The following is a 24,530-nucleotide window of genomic DNA, read 5'->3' on the forward strand; positions in this document are numbered from 1 at the left end:
CTCCCATCCCCCTTCTCTGGCCTGGTCAGCCCGTGGCTGTGCTTCTGTCTCCAGGGTCCCACTTTGCACCACCAGACTGGTGCACTACAGAGTGACAGGTATTTCACGATGTGGTAACTGCTGTTTACGGCTCGGCCGACCCCTCCCTGAGCCTGGGAGCCCCTGGTGGAGCCGGGTCCTGGGTGATTCGGCATCTCCTCCTCTGGGAGCCTGCTCTGGGTCTCTCTTAAGGGTGCCTCTCCCCAAGTCCGGTGGGCTATATGTCCTCCAAAGAGGAGGCGGCCCAGAGCAGCGTCTGTGTCCCTGGCCTCTTCTAACCGTACATCACGCCAAATGGTGTGCAGACTAACACTGATGATGTTCATGTTTATGAATACTTCCGTGCAGAGGCCCAAGGGGACCATACTGACATGAAAATAGTCGTTGCATCAAATTGGGGAAATTATACTTTTCTCCCTGGTTTTCCAAGCTTTCTGCAATGTGATTTTATTGTCCTAATAAAGATGTATAAAAAATACAAAAACCCGATTTCATCTAAGGATGGCAAGTGTTAGAATGTTTCAAAAGATTTAATCCCTCACCCTTTACATTTTCCCTGCAAAATGCCCAACAAATATATAACTAGAATACATATAAAATTAGAATATATATACATACATATCATTAAAATAAGAATACCTAAATAATACAGGCAAGAGTACCTGAATGAACCCAAATTAAGTGCCATTTCTGCAAGAAATCCTGCCGACAGGATTAAAAATGTGGATTTGAAGTTTTCAGGCTCAGGGTGGAGGGAGCTGCATGTCTATGCCAGGTGATTCTGATTCAGAGCACAGTTTTGGAAGACACTGAGACGGAAGAAGAAATTAGTCGGGGAGGTCAATGCCGACTCAGGAATAGTGCTGTTGATGTAAGTGCATGGAATGTGAAAACCAGAGAGATGGGTGGAGATCATTAGAGGGGGTTAAAGGTGTTGGTGGCCAAGCGTGACCGGAAAGGGTCAGGCTTCCTTGACTCAGAGGGAGTTACAGGGTAAGTGGAGACATTCAGGGGAATGGGGAGGGGTCTGTCTATGTAGAGTGGGAAGGACAAGAGAGGAGAGTAGTGCCCCAGGCCACCTTCACAAGCCCGGGGAAGCCACCAGCACCTCCATCCCAAGATGCTGCTGGTCCCGTCATGTGTACAGAGGGCAGGTTCCCACACAAGTCAAAATTACCCTCAAGAGATGCAGGTTTCCATTTTTCTGGGACCTAAGTATTTGAACAAGGACCTATCCAAACTCTGCCAGAATCCATTCTTCCCCCAACAATGGGCAAATAGAACCTTCTCTCCAAGAATCAGAAGTAAGAGCATAATCACTGGACTTCTGAGAATACTCAGTAGTTTACAAGGCAAGGATCATTCTGAGACATAATCACAAGAGCACAGAGTATCAGGAGAGAATTCAAGAAATCCTCTAATTTATACCCTCAATAAGTTCATTAGCAATTCCATAGCTCATGTGAAAAAGGACAAAAAAAGGACTGCTTTTAGGTGAAAACACATTTTTGAAATAAAATATAAAAGATTTGCAGCAGATAGGAGACTGTAAATGCTGAAGATTCCATTGGTCAAATTTACCCACGTGAGACATGATCTTTGGAGCTTTCTGCCCTTCCCCCGTCAATCTACCCCCTGTAACAAATTTGATTAATCGGACTAAACCCAGCTCTAGCCCAGCCACTCTCCTGCTTGAAAATACTAATTGCCTCCCAAAAGCCATCGAGGTCCTAACACCTGTAGGTGACACTCACAAGCATCCTAGCACAACTTAGTAAAGCATGCTCAAAAGTCAACAGAACTTCCTCTTTCCTATAACTAAGCCCTATTTCCCGATTTCTGTGAATTGGCTTATACCGGTGCTTCCCCATAAGAAAGTTCTTCCCTCTCGGGGAGCCTGGGTGGCTCAGTCGGTTAAGCGTCCAACTTCAGCTCAGGTCATGATCTCACAGTTTGCAAGTTTGAGCCCCGCATCGGGCTCTGTGCTGACAGCTCAGAGCCTGAAGCCTGCTTCGGATTCTGTGTCTCCCTCTCTCTGTTCCTCCCCCACTCGCACTCCATCTCTCTCTCTCTCTCTCTCTCAAAATAAGTAAAGATTTAAAAAAAATTTTTAAAAAAAGAAAGTTCTTCCCTCTCTTCACCATCTAATAATTAGGACATTCAGTGAGCATTTCATGGTCCAGGTATTTACTAAGTACTGTAAGTAGGTAAGCGTCGCTACACACAGCACTTCCATATATAAAACAAAAGAAAAACCATCAGTAATATGCAGAACACCTAACATGTTGGGACATTTGTCTAAGTACTCATGAAATAGCAGGGAATAAAATAGAACAACTCTCTTCTAAGAGGGGACAGTGCATAAATAACAGCAAATTTATATATAATTATATATATTAAGTATATACATTATATATATAATTCATATATTGAAAGCCTAATAATCCCCAGCATGACTTATATACCCATGTGGAAACAGGACCTTTAGAAGATTGTTAAGGTTAAATGGGGTAATAAGGATGTGGCCCTAATGGGATATTAGTGGCCTTATAAAAAGAGAAGGGGAGATCTTTCTTTCTCTCTCCCTCTCCCTCTCCCTTTCCCTCCATATGAACACACAGAGAAAAGGCCATGTGATGACTTAGGGAGAAGACAGCTGTCCACAAGCCAAGGAAACAGAAACTAAACCTCCTTGACCTTGGACACCCCAGCCCCCAGAACTGTAAGAAATAAATTTCTGTTATGTAAGTCACCCAGTCTCTGGCATTCTATTATGGCAGCCCCAGCAGACTAAAAAATAAAATAAAATACATTTATGGGGCGCCTGGGTGGCGCAGTCGGTTAAGTGTCCGACTTCAGCCAGGTCACGATCTCGCGGTCCGTGAGTTCGAGCCCCGCGTCGGGCTCTGGGCTGATGGCTCGGAGCCTGGAGCCTGTTTCCGATTCTGTGTCTCCCTCTCTCTCTGCCCCTCCCCCATTCATGCTCTGTCTCTCTCTGTCCCAAAAATAAATAAAAAACGTTGAAAAAAAATTAAAAAAAAAAACATTTAAAAAATTAAAAATATATGTACACACATATATGTATAATTAGAATATGTATCTATTTATAATTATAGAATATGTATCAGCTGACTAGTCAAATAAATACATAAAAATAATAAACGTATAGAAATCAAATAAAATACGTATCAATGTGTCAGGGGCTTGTAAGTGCTCTAGGGAACCCTGGAACGGTGATGGGGTGAGACAGGGTAGGGTGGTCACAGAAGGTTCTTTGCTGAGGTCACACAGGGGCAGAGACCCGAGGGAAGTGAAGGACCAGAGCTTGCCTATTTCTGGGGGGAGGAGTCACAGCTACTGCAAGTACAAACCCCTTGAGGTGGGGTGTGCTCCGTGGGTGGAGCTGAGGAACTCCAAAGAAGCCAACGTGGCCAGAACAGAGCAAGTGGGGGAAGGAGATGAGGAAGAAGGTCAGAAGGAGGGAGGAGGGGAAGGGGAGGGGGCAGATGGTGGGGTCTCAATCAGACTTTGGCTTTTTACTCCGAGAGCACTGAGAAGCCGGGGGAAGCACGTGTTATGGAGGATGGTTGTGGCCGGGGAGGCAGTTGTGGGAGAAGGGTGGCATTCAGGAAACTTCCACAGTCCACGTGAGGAAAGGTGGTAGCTTAGACCAGGGCGGGAGCAGGGGGTGGTAAGGCGAAACGGCCATGCTCTGCCTGTATTTCAAATGCAGAGCCTGTGAAACGGGCTGTGGATTTCCTGTGGGCTGAGAAAGACAGAAGAGTCGAGAACAACTGCAAAGTCTTCCCTCATCTTTAACACATAAGATGGAATTGTCCAAAACTGAGATGAGAGAAACTTCTGAAGGCATGTGAGCAGGTGGGGAGGTGGGGGCTTCAGTTTGGGAGACGTCGGAGGCTTGTGAGGCTGCCTGCATGGGACGGCCAGGAGACGGCTGAGTGTCTGAGTCTGGAGTTCAGGGGAGCATTGGGGACAGAGATGGAAGCTGGGAAAACATCAAGGGGGTTTTCAAATGAGATCACAAAGAGGACCAATTGTGAGAGTAGACAGACAGGAGGTTTCAGAGTTGACCTCTGGGCTGGTCCTGCATCTAAAAAGAGATCAGGGAAATGATGAGGAGACAGCAAGGCAGGCTCAGAAGGCATAACCTGGCAGCGGGGAGGAAACCAACAGCGTGGCATCCTGGAAGGCACGTGAAGGAGGCAAAACTGATCACTTGTGTCAACGATGCTAAGTAAGATCTGGGCAAAGAACTGACCTTTGGGTTTGGCATCATGTATGCAACTGGTGACCGCGACCCAAGCAATTACACGGGGATGACAGGGATAACAGCCTGGCTGGAGTTGGTGCAAGGAAGAATGGGAGCAGAGGACAAAGAGACAAGGAGACAAGGAGACAAATTGTAGGTGGAGACTGTTCTAAAGAAAGGCAGTGAATTGGGTGGTAGCTGAAAGGGGAATGTGGTTTCAAGAGGAGGCTTTTCTTTTGTTTTAATTGGAGACATTATACTGTATGTGTGTTAAAATAGCCAGCTAATTAGAGGAGAAAGAACAATTACAGGAGAATATTTTAACCAATTTTACAGGGGGAAGAAGTTAAGGTTCAGAGAGGTGAAGTGATTTCACGAAGGCCACACAGCTAGTTGGCTATGGCTCAGCATTCAGAGCAGATCTGCCTGGATAAAGGCTGCATTCTTAATGATTTCCCCTTTTTGATTCAAATCCTCCTCCACTTCAAGTTCAAGTTCACCTCTTCCTTCATGTAGCTCTCTTCAAATATCCCAGCCAGAAGTGATCTCTGCTTCCTCCCCTGACCTCTCCTATAACCTAATCCTGATTTTTTTATTACAGTTATTCATTTTCTGTCTCCTACCATATTGTAAGTGTCTAGAAGGCATAGAATATGCATTATAAACCTCTTTATCCTTCCTATCCCCTAACACAGCGCTGAGCGCATGATAGGACCTCGATCAATATGGCTCCAGGCAGGCAGGTAGGAGGCAGAAAGGCTGGTGGGGAAGGAGAGAAGGGAGACAGGCCTTTTCCCCACAGATTCTTCACAGGTTTGACACCTCATATATTATGGTGTTTTTTCTGCCCCAGGCTGAGGGACTATATTTACTTTAACTTTCCTCCTAGGAGCTGTTGACTCTTTAGTCATGTCTGACTGTTTTCTGGATCTGCTCCAGACCCACCGCTTCCTGTTAATAATCAGTCAGACATGCAAATGCTTTGCAAAGGGGAAGGCCGTCCACGTGTGCACCTGTCAGGTCAGGAACCACCTGGAGAGGACTTGTACCGTCTGCTGATTATGGCTGGGAAGAAACTGCAGACGGAGTCTGTGCCTTTCAACTCCCAAGCCCCTGTAGGTCTCCTGCTCAGAGCCAGATCCTGTGCTGGAAAGAAGGGACAATAACAGGGATAAGGCATTGTCCCTGCCTTCACCAGGCTCATGATCCCATGGCGAGGTGACTGGTAACAGCAGAGCTGCTCCGATGGGGGAATTTTGGCCCCTGGAAGTAAAGACAGGAGCAGTGACTTACCCCTCTGGTGGAGGCTCACCAGGGGAGCCCCCTGGGTGAAGATGAGCTTCTTCCCCTGGCCAGAGAGCCCTCCCTACAGTGTGGGCTCCCAGAGCCCTACCTGCTATAGCTCTGAGTGTGGTCTTCCAGCCACAGTCAACCATGGATACCAACTGCCACAAAGCATCAGGCTGGCCAGGACCACTGTCAGGCCCAGAACAAGTCTGTGCCACATGAATGCCAACCCCACATCTCAGTGAGGATGAAGGCACATTCTGTCATAACCCTGAGGGATAACAGTTTACTCGTCATTCAAAAATAGGAGGCACAGGGAGAGGAGAAAGTCACTCTTTGGAGTTTCTCAGTGTTTCTTGCCTAACGTAGGGAAGGACATAGTAGCAGAGGGGGAAAATATCCCTGAGAAGAACCCTATTATCTTTCTGGAAATGCTGCAAACAGAAGGCACTGAGAAACAAAGCTGGAGAATGCCACGGCTGTGAAGAAGTCCATCCAGAAAGACAGTCATCAAATTGTGTGGGCGTTGCAGGGAGGGTGCCTACAGGGCAAGGCGTGGGGTTCCTCCAGATTTAATTTTTCTCTTTTACATGCAAGACTTCATAGGATTGCCTCTGAAAAACCTTCCCATGGCTTATTTAAAACCATTTTCTTTTTTTCACAAATCTGGCAACTAAGACTCAGAAAAGATAAGATAGGAGACTCGTTTAAGGTTGCACAGCAAATTACTGATGGAAAGAATAAGGCTTTCTGATGCCAGCACAGAGTTTCTGGATCCAGCCTCTGAGGCTGGATAAACTAGATGGGAACAGCCCTTGAAGGGGACCAGACTGGTGGTCTGAGATTCCAAAATCCAAGTAGACAAGCTGAGGGAGATATTGTATCCAAGGAGGGAATTAATTGCCCTGACTAGAGAAGTGAGGGCAAGGGTCCCATCTACCTACAGAAGGAGGCAGGAATATCCATACATTTCTGTTGGGTTGAGGTTAGGTGCTGTCCAGGCCAGTGAGCTTATACATAAGGCAGGGACATAGTCAGCTACTGAGGTCACCGGGATCCCTTTCCCACTTTCCTCTCTCCTTACAAAGCTTTCAAAGCCCATATCCCGTATCTCCTTCTTGAAGCCTGATAGACTGACACCATCTCCTCCATTCTATCCCGCAACCTGCTGGGGGAAGAAGAAATGAATCAGACACAGCCTCATTCTGGATGCCCACCGGCAGTAAGGGGAGGTGATGTACAGAGAAACAAGCACAGTACAGGACATCACACATTGTAACAGAGCTTGAAGAGCCCAGAGATTGAAGATGCCTCAAGAGATGAACCCAGGAATTACACAGCCAAACAGTTTCCCTGATGTCCTCTCAAACTCTGGTATTGAATGAGCCTCAAACACCATTCTTCTGTGTATGGGTTTTTTGTTTGTTTGTTTCATTTTGTTTTGTTTTTGAGAGAGAGAGAGAGAAAGGAGGGGGGGACAGAGAGAGGGAGAGACAATCTGAAGCAGGCTCCACAGTGTCAGCACACAGCCCAATGCAGGGCTCAAACTCACAAACCATGAGATCATGACCTGAGCCGAAATCAGGAGTCTGCTTATCCAACTGAGCAACCCAGGTACCACCCCCCGCCCCCCCCCCCCATCCTTCCGTTTAAAACCCTTCAATGGAGGATACTTTAGGTCTCTAGTAAGTTTCTTTGAAGTCTCCTGTAGCTGATATTAACATAGCCACGCCTGCTTTTCTTTGATTAATGATACATTTTTTTTCCTGTCTTTGACTCTCAGCCTGGTTATACCGTTATATTTGAATTGAGTTTCTTATAGACAACATGTAGTTGAGACATGACTTTTAATCCACTCTACCAATCTCTTTTAATTGGTATATTTACAAAATCGACACATAAGGTAATCACTGATATTTCTTTGCTGGAAATTTGTGTATTCATTATTTCATGTGCTTTTTTTTGTAACTGTCGACTAAACGATTTTGTTGAAGGTGGCTAATACATAGGCCTTGGGATCTAACATGCCTGCTTTCAACACTAGCTTCAACCATGTACTTTATGCTTGAGTTTGGACAAGTTAATTAACCTCACTAAGCCACCATGTCTCATCTGTAAAACGTGTGTTAAGAGTCTTGCACAACGCCAGGCACATGGTGCAAGAGGCCTTTGATGATGATGGCGCCATCCCCGGCTGTGGTGCGAGCGGAGTCTTGACCAGAGGCAAGGATGCCCACAGCTTCCAGGGTGTTCCCAACAGAAGGGGACTGTTTTCTTTGTTAAGTTTTAACTTGCAACTGACAGAACCCTTGCTGCAAAGTAATTTATTTGTTGCCTCCAGGCTCATGTTTAGAAGGGCTCCCTGTTCTGTCCCAGGCTGATTTTCCAAACATTAACATATGTCAAGAGCTCACACAAAGCCAAGGATGTAAAATGGCTCTTCAGGAGAAGAAAGAGTGAGGGCGGTTCAGGGAGGCAGGGGAGAGACAGGAGGCAAAGACTTGTGAGCAAGTAGGGTGAAACTGGGGACTGGAGGTAACCTGAAAACAGAGCCCAGGGTGGGAGGTAGGGGTGGGGCTGCCAAGAGGGAGGCTTGGATTTGCACAATGAGGGTGGCAGCAGCTATTTTTCAGAACCCACCTACTAGGAGCTGCCTTCTGTATACACACCCCATTTAGTCCTCTCGAATCCCTCAAACCCCATGTAAAGTCGGTATCACCCGTTTTACAGAACACAGAACTGAAACTCATAGACGTCAGGCCACTGGTCCAAAGTTCACCCGGGCGGCATGGGGCAGAGTGGGGATTCACATGTGGATCTGCCTGATGCCAGGCATTAAGGCTTTTCTCCCAGATCTCTCTTCGCTGGAGAAATCCACAGTGTCAGAGGAGGAAGCATCTTTACTCTTTGATGTGCGTCAACTCTCTTTTAACAGATTGGGAAACTGAGGCTCATAAAGATGAAGTGAGGTTCCCAGCTCACAGAGCTATAGGAGGAGAGACATGACTGGGATATGGGTCAAAGGGCCCCCATACACCCAGATCTTCAAGTTGGTCCTCAGGGAAGCTCCCAGCTGCCTCTCTGCCCATCTGTCTGTCCATCACGTTGCCAAGTCGGACAGATCTTCACCATGTTACCTCCCTCAGCATTCCTGTCACTCACCTAGACCCTTAGCCTCCTGGGCTCTGACAGCCTGTCTCTAGTCCGTTTCCCCAGGTTCAGACCTAAGAGGAGGTGACATCTGTTGTCTGCCTCCTATGATCCCAATCTGATAGGTTCCTCTTCACAGGCTTCACACATCGCCCCTCATTCATTCACAATTACAGGTCCAGATACAACCTCTATAGCAGACACTGTGTAGGTTGCTGGGCACACAAAGATAAATAACCCAGAATCCCTGCCCTCAATGAGTTTGTATTCTATGGAGAGGCAAAAGCATGGGGAGATGACTGCAGGGCAATGGGGGCAATGGGCTCCAACTGATCGCCTCCCCACACTTCTTCTGCCACTTCAAGGAATCCCTGAAGAGGTGGGACGTTTGCACATACAAAAAATCTTGCTGCCAGCACCGTAAACAATGGATGAGAGCAGACACAGGAAGTGTCCGGCTGCCAGGCCAGTTAGGATGCTGAGACAATGTGCCAGCTGAAAGCAGATGAGGGACCTAACAAAGGAGGCACAGCAATGACAGAGTGGGGACAATGGAGGCAGAAGTAAGTCAGAAGCTCGTGTGATGGGTGAATAGCACTTGGTGACTGGTTGGCAGGGGTGAGAAGGTACAGAAGGATCTGTGGGGGTGACAGGCTTAGTGGCTGCACTCAGGTCTGGCCCGGGGGCATGGAAGGTGAGCTGAATTAAATGCTGAGAGCAGAGACCTGTGCAAACGCACGTCTCTAACCAGCTAAGAGGAATCTACTGAAAAGAAAAAGGACTAATTACCACCAAGCTGCAGTTGAATACATCCCGGGCTCATTGCTCTGATTGGCCTGACCTCTGAGATGTAAGACATCACCATTGCAAGGGAGGAGGTGGAGGTTACTCTAGGATTAAGAGTCATCTGATCTGAATGCTCTGGGCTTTTGTCAAAGACAAAGAAGAGTGTTTAACCAGAATTTCCTTAAACTTCTCTTTTAAACATGAAAGCTATGCATCTCAAAATATAATGGCATCTAAGGAAGAGAACCTCCCCAAAGTGCACAGAGGCCAAGAAGTTACCAATGCTTTTGCACAAATGGAGCATCATGAGGAACTTCAAAAACTTGCAAGAGAGAAATTTATACCCAGCAGTGACAGACGGGGAAACTAAGGTCCAGATGGCAAGGGCTGCTCAAGGTCTCACTCCTCACTGCTGGAGACAGACTCCCAGTCGGAGTCTTTCTGAAAAGCAGGATAGCAGAGAGGCCAAGTAGGAGACCTATGTGAGTTGAAAGCGACACCTGGATGACTCTGAGAGGTCTGTGTCTAGCCTGTTTCTCCCAGTTTGGACCTACGGGGAGGGTCCATCTCCTATGGATTCACCTCCTGCAACCCCAGTCTGAAGGGTTCTTCTTCACAGCCTTGCACACTTTGTTCAAAATTAAACATCCAGATACACCCTCTGTAGCAGATAGCAGGCACTCGATATTCTAAGCCTCCCCTTCCACATCTGTTAAATGGGAACACAGCAGCACCTGCCTCTTTCGCAGGTGGGCTGTGGCAAGTCAGTGAGGTGAAACACTTTCTACAGCATCTCAAATGTAGTAAAACACAGTGTGTGTTGCCTCTCGTCATTTCCAGCGCCGCCCCCCCCCACCCATCACAGTTGTGATGGACACAACCATGTCCATCATGAATGAATGCTGATGGAAAGCCCAGCCTTTGTTCATGATGAACATAGTTTTGACAGGATGGGCAAGGAGGGTCTCTGCTTGAAGGGACCTCCTGTACAGAGACTACTGTGATCTGCTGAGCACCACGTGCACAGGGGCCTGGGTGAATTTACGCACAAGGAGAAATACGGCAGAGAAGAGAAGGTGTCAGCAAAAGAAGGAAGAGTACTCCATTTTTAATTAGTGACTTGTTGGATCTCTTCAGACACTAACCCTTCCAGGGAAGGAAAGGCATAGGCTCCCTATGCACTTTGATACAGACACACGGGCAGATTAGAGGCCAGGCTCTACCAACAACCCTTGAAAGAAAGCTTCATCTCAAAAGGCCAGCCAGATGTCATTCTGAGGGTGTCTTTTTATCTACTGCTGTATCATAAGTCATCCCCAAACTTAGTAGCATAACTAAGGTTCTGGGCAGGGGGTAGGAAGGAGTTCAGGCAGGGCACAGAGGGGAAGGCTTATCTCTGTGCCACAAGGTCTGCGACTTGGGCTGGAAGACTCAAATTGCAAGGAATGACTCAGAATCATCTGAGGCTTCTGTGTTCACATGTCTGCACCTTAACAGGGATGATCAGAAGGCTAGTCTCAGCTGGGATGGTCTACTGGGTTGATGGCATTTCCAGCATGGTGGTGCCAGAGTTCCCAGATCTGGTGTTCGAGAAAAGAAAAGGGAAGCTATATGGCCATTATGATCTAGTTTCAAAAGTCACATAGTATCACTTCTGCCATGTTTATTGGTTGAAGGAGTCACAAACTCATCTAGGTTCAAGGGTCAAGGACAAAGACCCCATCTCTGGATGGGAGAAATGTTAAAGAACTTTCGTCCATGTTTTAAAACCTATATGGTGGGGCGGGGGGGAGCACCTAGCTGGCTCAGTCAGTAGAGCACACGACTCTTGATCTTAAAGTCATGAGTTCAAGCCCCATGCTGGGCCTGGAGCCTACATAAATAAATAAAATAAAGTAAAGTAAAGTAAAGTAAAGTAAAGTAAAGTAAAGTAAAGTAAAGTAAAATAAGATAAAATAAAATAAAATAAAATAAAATAAAATAAAATAAAATAAAATAAAATAAAAGTAAAACCTACATAGAGGGGATGTTCTAGATGTCTCTCAAAGGAATTCAAAAATCTGAGGTAGCGTTGGCTGAATCTTCCAAAATGGTGTGGCATTTAAGAACTCAGAGGATGTTCAGGGAACTTCTACCCCTACACTTTAGAGACGAGGGCTCTAAGGCCATGGGAGGGAGTTGAAGAATGGAGCACATTGTGACATGGGTGGGGATACTGAAGCCAAGAAAAAAGAACTGGCTTACCCCATAGATGATGGCACACTTGGGTTTTCAAACAGTGATGATACTAAGGAGAAACTGGGTACCTGAAACTCACAGATAAAATGTAAACCCCATTTAGCTTTTTGTTCTACCTTTCCAACTATTTCTTGCCATTAGTTGTAGGATACAGTCAGGGGCCAACAGACAACAAAGAACCATGTGATGAGATAAGGATGTGGATGATCTTGAGACGTGGACATTTTCATCGTTGCCTTGTGTAACATGACCCAGGGTCTGAAGAGAAGGGATTTCTCGTGAATCCAGACCCACATTCAGGCTGTGTGTAGTGACCTGATCAGACAGACCTAGAGATATGTTTAAGTTAATTTAGGGTACATTTCATAAGTGAATTGAATGTATTCAACTGTCATCTGTATTTCTTTTAGAAGATTCTAATTAATAAACTCCTCTAGGGGCAGCTGGGTGGCTTAGTCGGTTAAGTGTCAGACTTTGGCTCAGGTCATGATCTCACGGTTTGTGTGTTCGAGTCCCACATCGGGCTCTCTGCTGACAGCTCAGAGCCTGAAGCCTGCTTCAGATTCTGTGTTCCCTCTCTCTCTGCTCCGCCCCCATTCATTCTCTCTCTCTCAAAAATAAATAAAAAAGTTAAAATTTGTTTATAAATAAATAAATAAATAAGTAACCCCTCTAGATATTGCTGAAGGAGGCAGACTGCTTGGACATTTGAAGCCAAGATGCTGGTGACGTTGGTTTGCAATCAAAGCAAGGTATCCTAGATGGGTCCTATTTAGGACCTTTCCTTGTTCAAGTGGGTTATTCCTAAATACCACAAACAAAAGAGGGGCCAAGAAAAGTCTTTATAAACAATTTGGTGTTGTTAGTTCTTACAAACACAGTGAGGTTTCACCTTCCTTAAAGGTGAGGATCCTGGCTCATTCTAAAAGTTATATAAGAGGGCATTACACATTTAACACTCTTGCAACATCTCCTTGGCCTTCACCATTCCAAGAAGACCCTACCTACTGCCTTTCTTAAGGGCTGATTCCAGGCCATTCATTCATTGCTATTCTCCACAGTGCCTGACAAAGGAGCTGGATTGAATAAAATTCCTTTGCTGGGTGACTAAATGCAAAAAGTCCTGGCATACAGCGTGGGTCATCAGTGACTGGGGGTTGAACTTGAGTAGTGTTTATTTGCTGATGGAATCCTTGAATTTTGAATTATAAGAGGCATTTATACTTTAAGGGAGAACGTGGACAAAAATGGGGTGGGCCAGAAGAGGTCAGAATGATGTGCCCAACCTTGGGGGTGCCTTGGTGGCTCAGTTGGTTGAGCATCCAACCAGCTCAGGTCATGATCTTGTGTTCATGGGCTCAATCCTCGCATTGGGCTCTGTGCTGACAGCTCAGAGCCTGGAGCCTGCTTTGGATTCTGTGTCTCCCCCTCTCTCTGCCCCTCCTCCCTTGCTCATACCCTGTCTCTCTCTGTCTCTCAAAAAATAAAATAAGATCTTAAAAAAAAAAAAATGATGTGCCCAACTTTGATATTCTCTCCTTACTAAGGCAGAGGCCCCAGGAAGCAGGCAGAGTAGTGAAAAGAGCTTGCTTTAGTGTTTTAGGAGGGAAAAGCTTATACTTATTCACTGCATTCTGGCAGTGGCTATATTTATAATATTCCTTAGGGTGGGGATAGGGATTTTTGCATTCATGTAGCACTTCGGTAGATTTTGTTAGGCATCTACTATATGTCAGATGTTACGTTATCTGTTAGGGCTTCAGACATGAAAAGGACACAGTACCTTACCCACAGGAAGTTTCATATTAGAAGTGAAAATAAAATGGCAGACTGGAAAAAATGACAATGTGTGGAGGTTAATACTGGGAAGAAAATCCTTGAGTATTTCCAGAGGTCACAAAGCTCACTCTTTCCTATGTCCCAAGAGCTAAGGAATGTTGTCATAAGGGTGAGGTTGTTCTCCTTCTGGCAATTTTGTGAGTACCCAGGGTGCTGTATAACCTAAAACTCAATAGAAATACTAGGTTTTTTGCTTTTTTGTTTTTTATCTTTCAACTTAGTTCTAGAACCTGGTTACAGGACTCTTGGTACATGTGTAGAGGAAAGAACTAGGTTTGTAGCCACATGGACTTTCCTTCATGTGATTCTAGCCATGGGACTTCAGCAGAGTAACTTGAACCTGAATCTCCATGTCAACAACCAGAAAATACCCACCTCATGTGGCTGTTGCATTTGATGGCAAACATGTGAACGTGCCTGAGGCACAGTGGGTATCTCGTCATGTTAATTCATTATTTCCCATTTATAAATGTTTCTTTGATGTTATTACCACAATTTTTTTTTACATTGAGTATCTGATGCCAAAAATGTAAATGAGTTGGAAATAAAAGGCATTTGCCTAAACAGACAGCAGAAAACGTAGAAAAGTAAGGTTCATCCTGAAACCCCAAAGGCATCTTGGTCTCTGTTTTGTGGGTAAAGAGATCAGCTATCAATAGTCATTAGTGATTTAAAATTGAATCACTTGCAAAACAACTGGTAAAAGGGTGATAATTTTTCATGCTCAGGAAAGATGACCCATTCAGGGCTTCAAAATTAACAGCAAGAAATATGTTGTCAATATGACAGCAACACAGACCATAATTAATCAGATCCCAGTCCCTCTGTCTGCTGGGAAATCTCCCGAGCCTGTTCCAAGCACCTTAAAAGTTGACCTTGCCCCACTTGCCCAATAATAATTTATAGATGTGTAAACATTTACCACAACAATTACAGGCTGGCCTAATGAAATTCCAGGGGCACAAGTCACAAAAGACCTGAATGTGCATCATAAATTCAGATCAGTCCCGCAGGCTGGGATCTGCAGATCAATTATAAGTCAAGGCAAATCCTTTCAAGAGCATACCGCTTCCAGGCGATGGGGGGCTGGGGGCTTTGTGGCCTGTCAGGACCCCTTAAGGGATCCAGACATATATGTGCCAGATCCTGAATGCTAACCCTGTGATATTCTTCACTTAGAAGCCAGTGAACTTTTATGAGCCTTTACTTCCTCATCTGTGAAATGGGTAGGTGACAGTGGGCTTCCTTGCACAGTAGTTGTGAACATGATCACTTCATCCGTTCATTTGATAAGTACTTCCTAATTATCTTCTATATTCCAGAAATCTAGTGATGACACAGTTCCTGGCTCTTGGCAGATATGAAAGAAATGGTGGCTATGACATGTTTATCATAATAACCAGCATCATTACTGTTGGAAGCTTATTCCTTAGGCATTTTATTATGATGATGTAACAAATTTACTCCTTGGGAAGTTAGAGGACTAGAAGAAAAATAGGAAACTGGGAAAAGCTACCAGGTTACTAGTAACTCTTCCAAGCCCCTCGGAGACTGGTGTTGGGGTTTAAGCAAGGGGAAAAATGAAGGAAACTTCTCTCTTGCATCACACAGACAGAACTGTTAAAGGAGAGGAGACTGACATGACCTGGGGTTGTGCCTGAGACACATCATTCACTCCTTATGGTAATTCTGTTGAGTTCGCTATTGCTATCCCCACTGAACTATAAAATAATTGAGATTTCAGGAGGTGAATCCCAGAGAAAGAGAAGTAAGTGACAAAGACCTTTGATTATAGACTAACGAATTTGGGAGGAACCTGTGAGGACAAATGACTCCCAGAGTCCTGGGAGAAAATGGTTACCCAGCCCGGGGAAGGATATCCCCATTCAGGGAGCAGGAAAGAGCCAGCACCTGCCAACCTCCCCTAGGCAGCTCGTGAAATGGGAGACAGACAGGAAACACACAAGTGCCACCTGCCTGTTTCTCCCTCCAGCCATGCATTCAGATGTCATCCTACATGGTGAATGGGAATATTCAGGAAAATGATGGTCTCATCTAACATTTCACGGGCTGCCATTGCTGTCTGCTTTTAGCAAAACTTGATCCTATTAAAACAAATGCAAATGCAAGACAAGTGCCCTGAATGCCACACTCAGAAAGCACTCTGTCTCTGATTAATCCTAAATGTGACCGTTCGATGTGTGCACTTTTCTTTTCCTTAAGTATAAAGCCCATTTGTGAAGAAAGATTTGTTCCAACTGATTGCTTGACTACAAATCTCAGCACTGACATCTTTTTTTTTTCTCCTTCGTTACTAAAAGAATCAACTTCAGACCTCTGATTTTTTAAGAGTATTTGGGAGAACCTAGGCTTTGATTAGTTGATCCAGGTCCTGGGTAACCCTTACCCTATTTCAAACTACCCAGATGTGGGGGTGCTTTAAAGGAAATGTCTCCCAGCTGAGCCCAGTGGTAAAACGTCAAGTTTGTGAGGCAAACCTCCTGAGATAGAACCCTAGACAGGATTTAAAATACTTACACAAAGTACTTAAAAATGCGCCTGACACAGGGGCCTCTGGGTGACTCAGTCGGTTGAGAGACCAACTTCGGCTCAGGTCATGATCTCGCGGTTTGTGGGTTTGAGCCCCGCGTCGGGCTCTGTGCTGACAGCTCAGAGCCTGGATCCTGCTTCAGATTCTGTCTCCCTCTCTCTGCCCGCCCCCCCACTCACACTCTGTCTCTCTCTCCTTCAAAAATAAATAAACATTAAAAAAATTTTTTTTAATGCCCCTGACACAGGGGCACCTGGGTGGCTCAGTAAAGTGAGCATCCAACTTTGGCTCAGGTCATGATCTCACAGTCTGTGAGTTCGAGCCCTGCGTTGGGCTCTGTGCTGATAGCTCAGACCCTGGTGCCTGTTTCCGATTCTGTGTCTCCCTCTCTCTCTCTCAAAAATAAACAAACATTGATAAAAATGTTTCTGACACATATTAATCCCCAGCAGACTTTAGCTAGAATGACTATTGTCCTTGCAGAAGGGGAGAGGGCAGCTCAAGTGCTCTCATCTCCAGGTGAGATTTCTTACTCCAGGGCTCACCTCCACGTTCTCTCTGCCTGTTACACTACAATGAAGGCCAAGCACTTGCTAAGTGCCAGCCACCCTGCCAGGGATTTTGCAAGCATCATTTCACGATAGCTCCTAGAAGGAAGCACAACTTGTGATTCCCTTTATATGCGGGGTGAAGGGGGGCAGGGCACAGAGAGGTGACAGTGATGAGGTAGGTCCAGAGCCTGAGCCATTTGGGCTCGGGCCCTGCAGTCTCTGGCCTGTCACATCCAGTAGCCCTCTGACCTGGGTCAGGCAGGATGCTGATGTAAGGGGGAACCTTAGAGAAGTGACATGCTCCCACTGGGCATGACAGATCCCAAGGAAACCTCTAGGAATTGGAAAACAATCCTGGAGGGCCTCCCTGCTTCCTCCAGGGCAAAGGAGGAACAAAGGATAGGAGACGGTAACAAAACCAAAGGGTGAGACCCCAAAGAGACATACTGGGTGACTCAATTATAAGAGGTTCACAAGCAGAGCAAACATCATCAGAACAGTGGGAGCCAGTGGGGAACATGGACTGAATGGAAAGGGATGGAGAGAAACGTATATCTTATTGGGGTTTGGGCTACGTGGTGATACAGTTGTCAAAAATAACAGCATTGCATTTCAGTGAGTGTGAAGTTTATCCTCAATTGGTACTAAGTTTGTAAACGACACAGAGCTGAGAAGGGTGGGGCAGAGCAGGAGATGGGATGGCCGGAGGCCACAGGAGTGACACTCTAGGGCACTGAGAAGGGTGGGGCAGAGCAGGAGATGGGATGGCCGGAGGCCACAGGAGTGACACTCTAGGGCACGGGGCGGAGGCATGCTGGGGGCATAGGAGGGGCTACCTGAGTCACAGACCTGGAGTCACAGCTACTCAGCCCCGATGCCTGTCCCTCCTGTGGGCCTGATCTGAGCCTTGGGGGCCCTCCGTCGCTCATGCTACCTTGTCAGCACCCCACCTTCTGCTCCGTGGTCCAGGCTCCATGCACATCACATCGGCAGAAGGTGAAGGGAGACACCGATTAAGTACAAATGCTTTCTTAGCCCCCACGAAAGAGGCCCAGCATGTGGACTCCCTGCAAATGTCTCCACCTGTTAGCTGCTGCCCCATCTCCCCGGGAGCCAAGGCAGGGTGCAGCCCAGGAACCAAGAAGTCCTCCCTCCTGGGTGGGTGCCTTGGCCACACTGGGATAAGGTGATGTGGAAATCAGTTCGTGTCCTCCATCATTATTTGAGCAATGAAAAGGTCTCACAGAGGCCTGACCCCCATTCTTTGCCAAGCCCATGATCTTGAACGCTCAACGTATTCTCGTTGTAATTTGAAAAAAATGATTTGATCTGTATTATTCTCTACCCTCCAAACCAGACCCCCAGCCACCTGTGTCCTGGCACCACTTGCCCCTGGGAGTTGGCAACGTGCATGAAGCTCTGTCTCCCCTCCATTCACGCTTCCACATCTGCACCTCCCTCTGCCTAGAACGTTTCTTCCTACGTCATCTTTCTAGCAGTTTGCTAATTCCTCTCAAGACCCAGCTCATGTCCCGATGTCTGCAAACATGCCCAGTGCTGCTGACTCTGCTCCTACCCCTGTGTTCACAGTGTTTACGGCACCCCGCTGGCGCCTGGTCTCCCTCAAGACCCAACAGCTACTTACCAGGGGGGGCTAGGACTCCATTGTTCTATCCTCCCAGCATGGTACCACGTAATGGGCAAATGCTCGTTATGGATCGAGAACACACACACAATAAAGAGAACAGTACTCTGCCAAGATCTTCCTTCTTCTGGGTCCAGGGCCGCCTGCTAGGGATATGCCTCGGGGCCGCAGTGGGACCAGTGGACATTCTCCCACCGCACGTCTTCCATGGCCCAGGTCTTCCGTGTTCTGCTGAAGGCAGGACTTCCTGCACCCACAGGGTCTGGAGCAGGGGAGCCTCTTGTACCAACCACAAAAACAGAATTGAAAAGGATAATGATTTCCCCGTGTGTGAGGGGAGAAAAGGCCATTTGTCTCCAGTCTGCAGTTGACATATGCGTTCAGGCCTTTTTCTTTTCCTTCTTTTAATTATTATTATTAATTCTAAACTCCTCAACATAGAGGGGATCTAAGTGACCAGTAGGAAAAGGATAGTCTTGTTATGCACTGAAATTCTGGGCCTGTGCTGGGAATCGTCAAGCAAAGAAATCGGCTAACCCAGAGGGTAAGCGGCCCCACCTCCAGAGTCCAGAGCAGCTGCTGCCTGGGATCCAGGGAAGGCCTTGATGCAGGGTTGCCATGGCGACAGAGCTGTCACAGGCCCAGGGCCTTGCTGGGTAAGCACAAATGGATGGCATGCAGGATCCCTCTTTTCAATTGAAGATTACCACTAATTTGCAATTAGTTGGAGGAAAATTGGAGATGGAGAAAAAGGAATTGCTCCTTTCAGCAAACAGCCACAACTACTGAAAACTGACTTTTCCCCTGAGTCACGGTGGACAGGGAAGAAAACTTGTATCTCTAAAGAACACAGGCGATGGTGCTGGATAGAAGGAATGAATCCTGGTTCTCCCATGTCAGGGCTGTGTGACCTTGAAGAAGTCTTAGCCTCTCTGGCTTTACTTTCTTCAGCTATCAAACCAACACATGGTTAATATGAAGGTTAAATGAAATAACAGTAGTTAAGTGCCCAGCTAACGCTGAGTCTCACTGTCACTCTTGAGATTTTTCACTCATTCACAAAGTCTTCTCCCCTTTCCTTGCCATTCTCTCTATCCAATTTGTTCATTTTACTAATACTCATTAAGCATCTTTCTGCCCTGGCGTAGTCTAGAAACTGCCGCTCATCAGGTCCACAGGCAGCCATCAGTCACAATCACATCCTACTTATAGCCCTATAGGGCGTTTCACGTTCGCCACCTTCTCCATGATGTCTTCCAGGGCCCATCAGCCCCTTCTCTTCTGCATTCCTGCCAACTGGGAGAGTCAAGACTCTCCCTTGACCCTCAGCACAAGATCTTCGTAGGTCCTTTAGGAGCTGGAAAGATTCCAGGAGCTGAGGTTCATAGGGCTGATAGCCCAAGGCAACAATAAAGGCAGGGACTGTGAGAAAAGGAGAGTCAGGACTTGCTAAGTCTGAGATCTGAGATCTTCCGGAACAGGGACTGGGCTCTGCTCATCTCTGAGGTCTGACCCCCAGGATGACCATGCAGAGTGGGCACCAGATCGCTGGCTGGCTGGGGAAATCCCGCTGGAACAGCTAGAACAAACTGAGCTGTTCCCTCTGCCTAGAGGGCCCTTCTCCTCTGTGCCTTGCAGAAACCCACACTTCTGGCTTCAAGTCCAAGGACCCAGAGTATACATGGGAAAGAGTCTCTTGCTCTCTCTGTGCATCCACCCACCCCTACATTGTCAGGAGGAGCTGAGAGCTAGTCCAGAGGGGAGAAGTGCTGGACATTTGTCAAACAAGCCCCTGTTATCCCTCCTCCCAAAGGCCACGCGGCACGGGGGCTAGAGGACTGTGCCCAAGTCCTGCCTCTCACTAACTGTGTGACCTTGCACAAGTTACTTCTTGAAGCTACATTTCATTCTTTGCAAAAATGAGTAATGATGATTTGGTATTTCCAGGGAACAGCCTGCTGTCCAAGTCTGAATCGCAGGGCCAGGAGTAAAAGCTGTTCTCGTTCAAAAATCGGGACACGAACCAGTAAGTACAGCAGGAGCTTCACGGTGACGGGAGTGAAGAACTCAGGCCCCTGGCCTGCAAGAGCCGGGCAGTAAACCAGAAGGAAACCAAGGCTGCCATGCTGTACACAAAGCTGGCATCCAGAGCAGCACTGGCACTGGCGTTTCCAGCTCACCTTCTTCCTGCTAGAAGGGATGACATTGACTAATGGAGGATCATCCACCCACACAGCAAGCCACAAGGAATTATGAATTCCATTACCCAGCAACTCGTCCGAGATGCCTCTCGGCTCACCCTCAGACGGGAAGTCTCACCCAGCAAATGGAGGGCCCTGGGAAGCAGAATGGTTCACGGGGATGGAAGGCTGGCTAATTAAGTCCTTGACCAACACCAAGCTGTTCTCCCCTCATGATGCCTTTCCCCTTTCTGGTAGAGGTGGAAAGAGGGCAGAAAGGGTCAGAACAACCATGTTCTAACAACTGCTCCACTGTGGGAGCCTGGAGAGGGGATCTGATCTCTTTGAGTTCCATGTGCCTTCTCTAAGAAATGAGAATACTACTGCTTCCCATGAGGGAAGAAATGTGTGCAGCCCTCGGAAAAGCCCTCGGAAGCCCAAGATCACTGATGAGGGACACTGGCCATCATTGGTGACAGTGACCTGCAGAAGGTTTTATCGTCATCCCCATAAAGACAGCTTTCATTTTTCAAATGTGGGGTCCACCGATCTTGGGGGCTTACCATTCATTAGTTCATATACTCTCAAAATAATGGACAGGGTGTTCTTATTATACCCCTCATGACAGCAGGGTGATTGAAACTCGGGATTAACGACTCGCCAATGGTCACACCACTTCTTAAATACTCAAGACAAAATGTGCACCTATCCCTCTGACTCCACAGCCCGTGTCTCCAACCCCATCCCATCCTGACACCATTAATCTAGACCACTTACTGAATCCCAGAAACCCTGAGGGGCTTTGGGTCTGCGTTTTACAGTAGTAATTTAATAGCATCACAGCTATTAGGTAATGCAAGTCCTACTTTAGAGTTTGTTTTTTTCTGGATCACAGGGTATAGGGCATGTGAAGGAGTATTTTCTGGCCAATCTCTGATTAATGCTGGGTGTTAGGGTAAGGCGGACTCTTGTAAATAATTCAGCTGCCACTGAAACACTTTCATCAATACCTCTCACCACTGAGCACCAGCAAATACTGGTACTTCTATCTGGGGGTGGCTTCCTAAAGGGAAAACAACCAGCAATCAAAAGAGCTGGGCCTAGGAATGTGGTCCCTTGCTCGTGGCTCATGAGCAGACTTTCTCTACCGTGACACATCAGCTCAGCCTGCCAGCAAAGACTCAAGTTTTGCTGGCCAGGATGGTTGATGATCAAAGCACGGTCTTTAAGATTTACCACGCATCCCAGAAGAACCCTAAACTGTGCATTGTTTACCCTTTAACGAACACACACTTATTAAACGCCTGCCACAACCACTGTTCCTACATCCTGGCTGAACCAGCATCACCTAGCAAGGAGACGATAGATAGAAGTGGATACCTAGATGCCACTCCTGCTGTGTTGAACCAGAACCTCGTAGATGAAGTCTAAGCACGTATTCACAGAGTAGGTGCTCAATAATTTCTATGAGTTTACAGCAACGACAAGAACTGTGGCTTCTCGGGGTAATACTGTCTGATGCTGCACAGACACTGGCTCCACTACTCACCAGTGCTACATGACCATGAACAGGATTCTTGGTCTTTCTGGAACCTTAGTTTGCTCTTCCACAAAATAGGCAAATTAACAGGGAACTTTAGCAGCTTTTTTGAGACGTAATTCAGATGCCCTACAATCCATCTATTTAAAATGTACAGTTCAATGGCTTTTAACATATCGGGCATCCATTCCACAATCAATTTTAGAGTATTTTCATTTCCCCCAAAAGAAACTCAACCCCCTCTCATCCCCCCCAGTCCTAAGCAACCATTAATCTACTTTTTTCACTATAGATTTCCCTAATCTGGACATTTCTTATCAGTGGAATCATGTTACACACACACACACACACACACACACACACACATTGTTCTTTGTGACAGGCTTCTTTCACCCATGTTGAGTCACGCATTAGTACTTCATTCCTTTTTATTACCAAATATATTCCGTTAAATAGATATGTCACATTTTGTTTATACGTTCATTAGTTGATGGATATTTGGTATTTTTTTCACATACTTTTTGGCCATACATAGACCTTCTTTGGAGAATCTCTATTCAGATCCTTCACTCATTTTCAATTGGTTTGCCTTTTTATTATTGAGTTGAAATATATTTTATATATTCCAAATAAAGTCCTTTTTTGTTTCGATGTCAGTTTATACACATATTTTTTCTTTTGTTGCTTGTATTTTGTGTGTCATATCTAAGAAGCCATTGCTGAATCCAAGGTCACAAAGATTTGTACCTATGTATTCACCACAGAATTTTTAGTTTTTATTCTTACATTTGCATACTTTTTACAAATTTGTTAAATGTTTATTTATTTTTTGAGAGAGAGAGTACAAGTGGGGAAGGGACAGAGAGAAACAGAGACACAGAATCCGAAGCAGGTTGTAAGGCTCTGAGCTGTCAGCAAAGAGCCCGGTGCAGGGCCTGAACTCACAAACCATGAGATCATGACCTGAGCTGAAGCTGGACCTTTAACCAACTGAGCCACCCAGGTGCCCCTACATTTGCATACTTAATTGGAGCTCATTTGTGTATATGATATAAACTAGTGGTGTCCACCTTCATTCTTTTGCATGTGGATGTCCAGTTTTCCCTGAACCATTTGTTGAAAAGACTATTCTTTCCCTCACAGAACGGTCTTGGAATCCCTTTTAAATATCAAGTGACCAAAATGTGAGAATTTCAATTCAATTTCTGTAATTTTAATTCTTATACCATTGATCTAATGTCCACTCTTAAAAACGCTAGTTCTGCAGGGTCTTAATTACCATAGCTTTGTAGTAAGATTTGAACTCAGGAAGTACAAGTCCTTTTAACTTTTCTTTTTGTTGTTTTTTTTTTTTAAGATCCTTTTGGCTACTCTGTATGTCTTGAATTTCCATATGAACTTTAGATCAATTTGCCACTTTCTGCAGAGGAGTCAGCTGGGATTTTGATAGAAAGTGCACTGAATCTGTAGATTACTTTGAGTAGTATTGCCGCCTTAAAAATAATAGGTCTTCTGATCTTTGAACACAGGAGGTCTTTCCATTTATTTAGGTCTGTAATTTCTTCCCACAGTGTTTTCCAGACCAGTCTTGCATTTCTTTTGTTCAATCTATTACTATTTTATTCTTTTTGATGTTATATTAAATGGGCTCTGTTGCTTAAGCACAATGTTACAGTGGTAAGAGCAGACATCCTTGTCTTATTTCTGCTCTTGTGGGCAAGCGTTAAGTCTTTTACCACTAGGTATAATGTTAGCTGTGGGTTTTTTATAAATGCCCTTTATTAGGTTGAATAGGTTCCCTTCTATTCCTAGTTTGTTGAGTATTTTTATCATGAAAGGGTGTTGAATTTTATCAAATGCTTTTTTCTGCATCCTTTAAGATGATTGTTTGGTTTTTGTTCCTTATTCTACTGATCTGGGGTATTAAGGTAATTGACTTTGGATGTTAAAGCAACCTTGCATTCCTGAGAGAAATCCAACTTGGTCATAGTGTATAATCCTTTTTATATTGTTAGATTTGATATGATACTATTTTGATAAAGATTTTTGCACCTATACTCATAAAGGATATTAGTTTATAGTTTTCTTTTCCTGTAACATCTTTGCTTAGTTTCACTATCCAGGTAATACTGGCCTCCAGAATGAATTGGAAAGTGTTCCCTCTTCTAATATTTGAAAAATTTTGTGAATAACTGGTATTAATCTTCTATAAATGTCTGATAGAATTTACCAGTGAAGGATTTATCATCTAATGCTGAGCTTTATCTTTTTGGGAAAGTTTTTGATTACTAATTAAATCTCTTTATCTCTTAAAGGTCAATTCACACCTTTCTATTTCTTCTTGAGTCAGTTTCAATAGTTTGTGTCTCTATAAGAATTTTCCTTTTAATCTAAGTAATCTAATTTATTGGCATGCATTTGTTCATAGTATTGCCTTATACTTTATTTTTTTAT

General features: G+C 45.5%; 2 long non-coding RNA genes across 2 annotated transcripts in view; one reads left to right on the forward strand and one right to left on the reverse strand.

Annotated features, from left to right (window-relative positions):
- LOC122208901 overlaps window positions 1–24,530 on the reverse strand; it is a 481,315-nt gene that overhangs the window by 24,954 nt on the left and 431,831 nt on the right. The gene's annotated exons all lie outside the window — the stretch shown is intronic.
- Window positions 3,284–6,994, forward strand: LOC122208899. Its single transcript, XR_006197367.1, has 3 exons — window positions 3,284–3,509; window positions 3,773–4,294; window positions 5,199–6,994. It is a non-coding gene; the product is annotated as an uncharacterized LOC122208899 (long non-coding RNA).

This window comes from Panthera leo, chromosome E2, assembly GCF_018350215.1.
Source record: "Panthera leo isolate Ple1 chromosome E2, P.leo_Ple1_pat1.1, whole genome shotgun sequence".
NCBI classification, from domain to species: Eukaryota; Metazoa; Chordata; class Mammalia; order Carnivora; family Felidae; genus Panthera; species Panthera leo.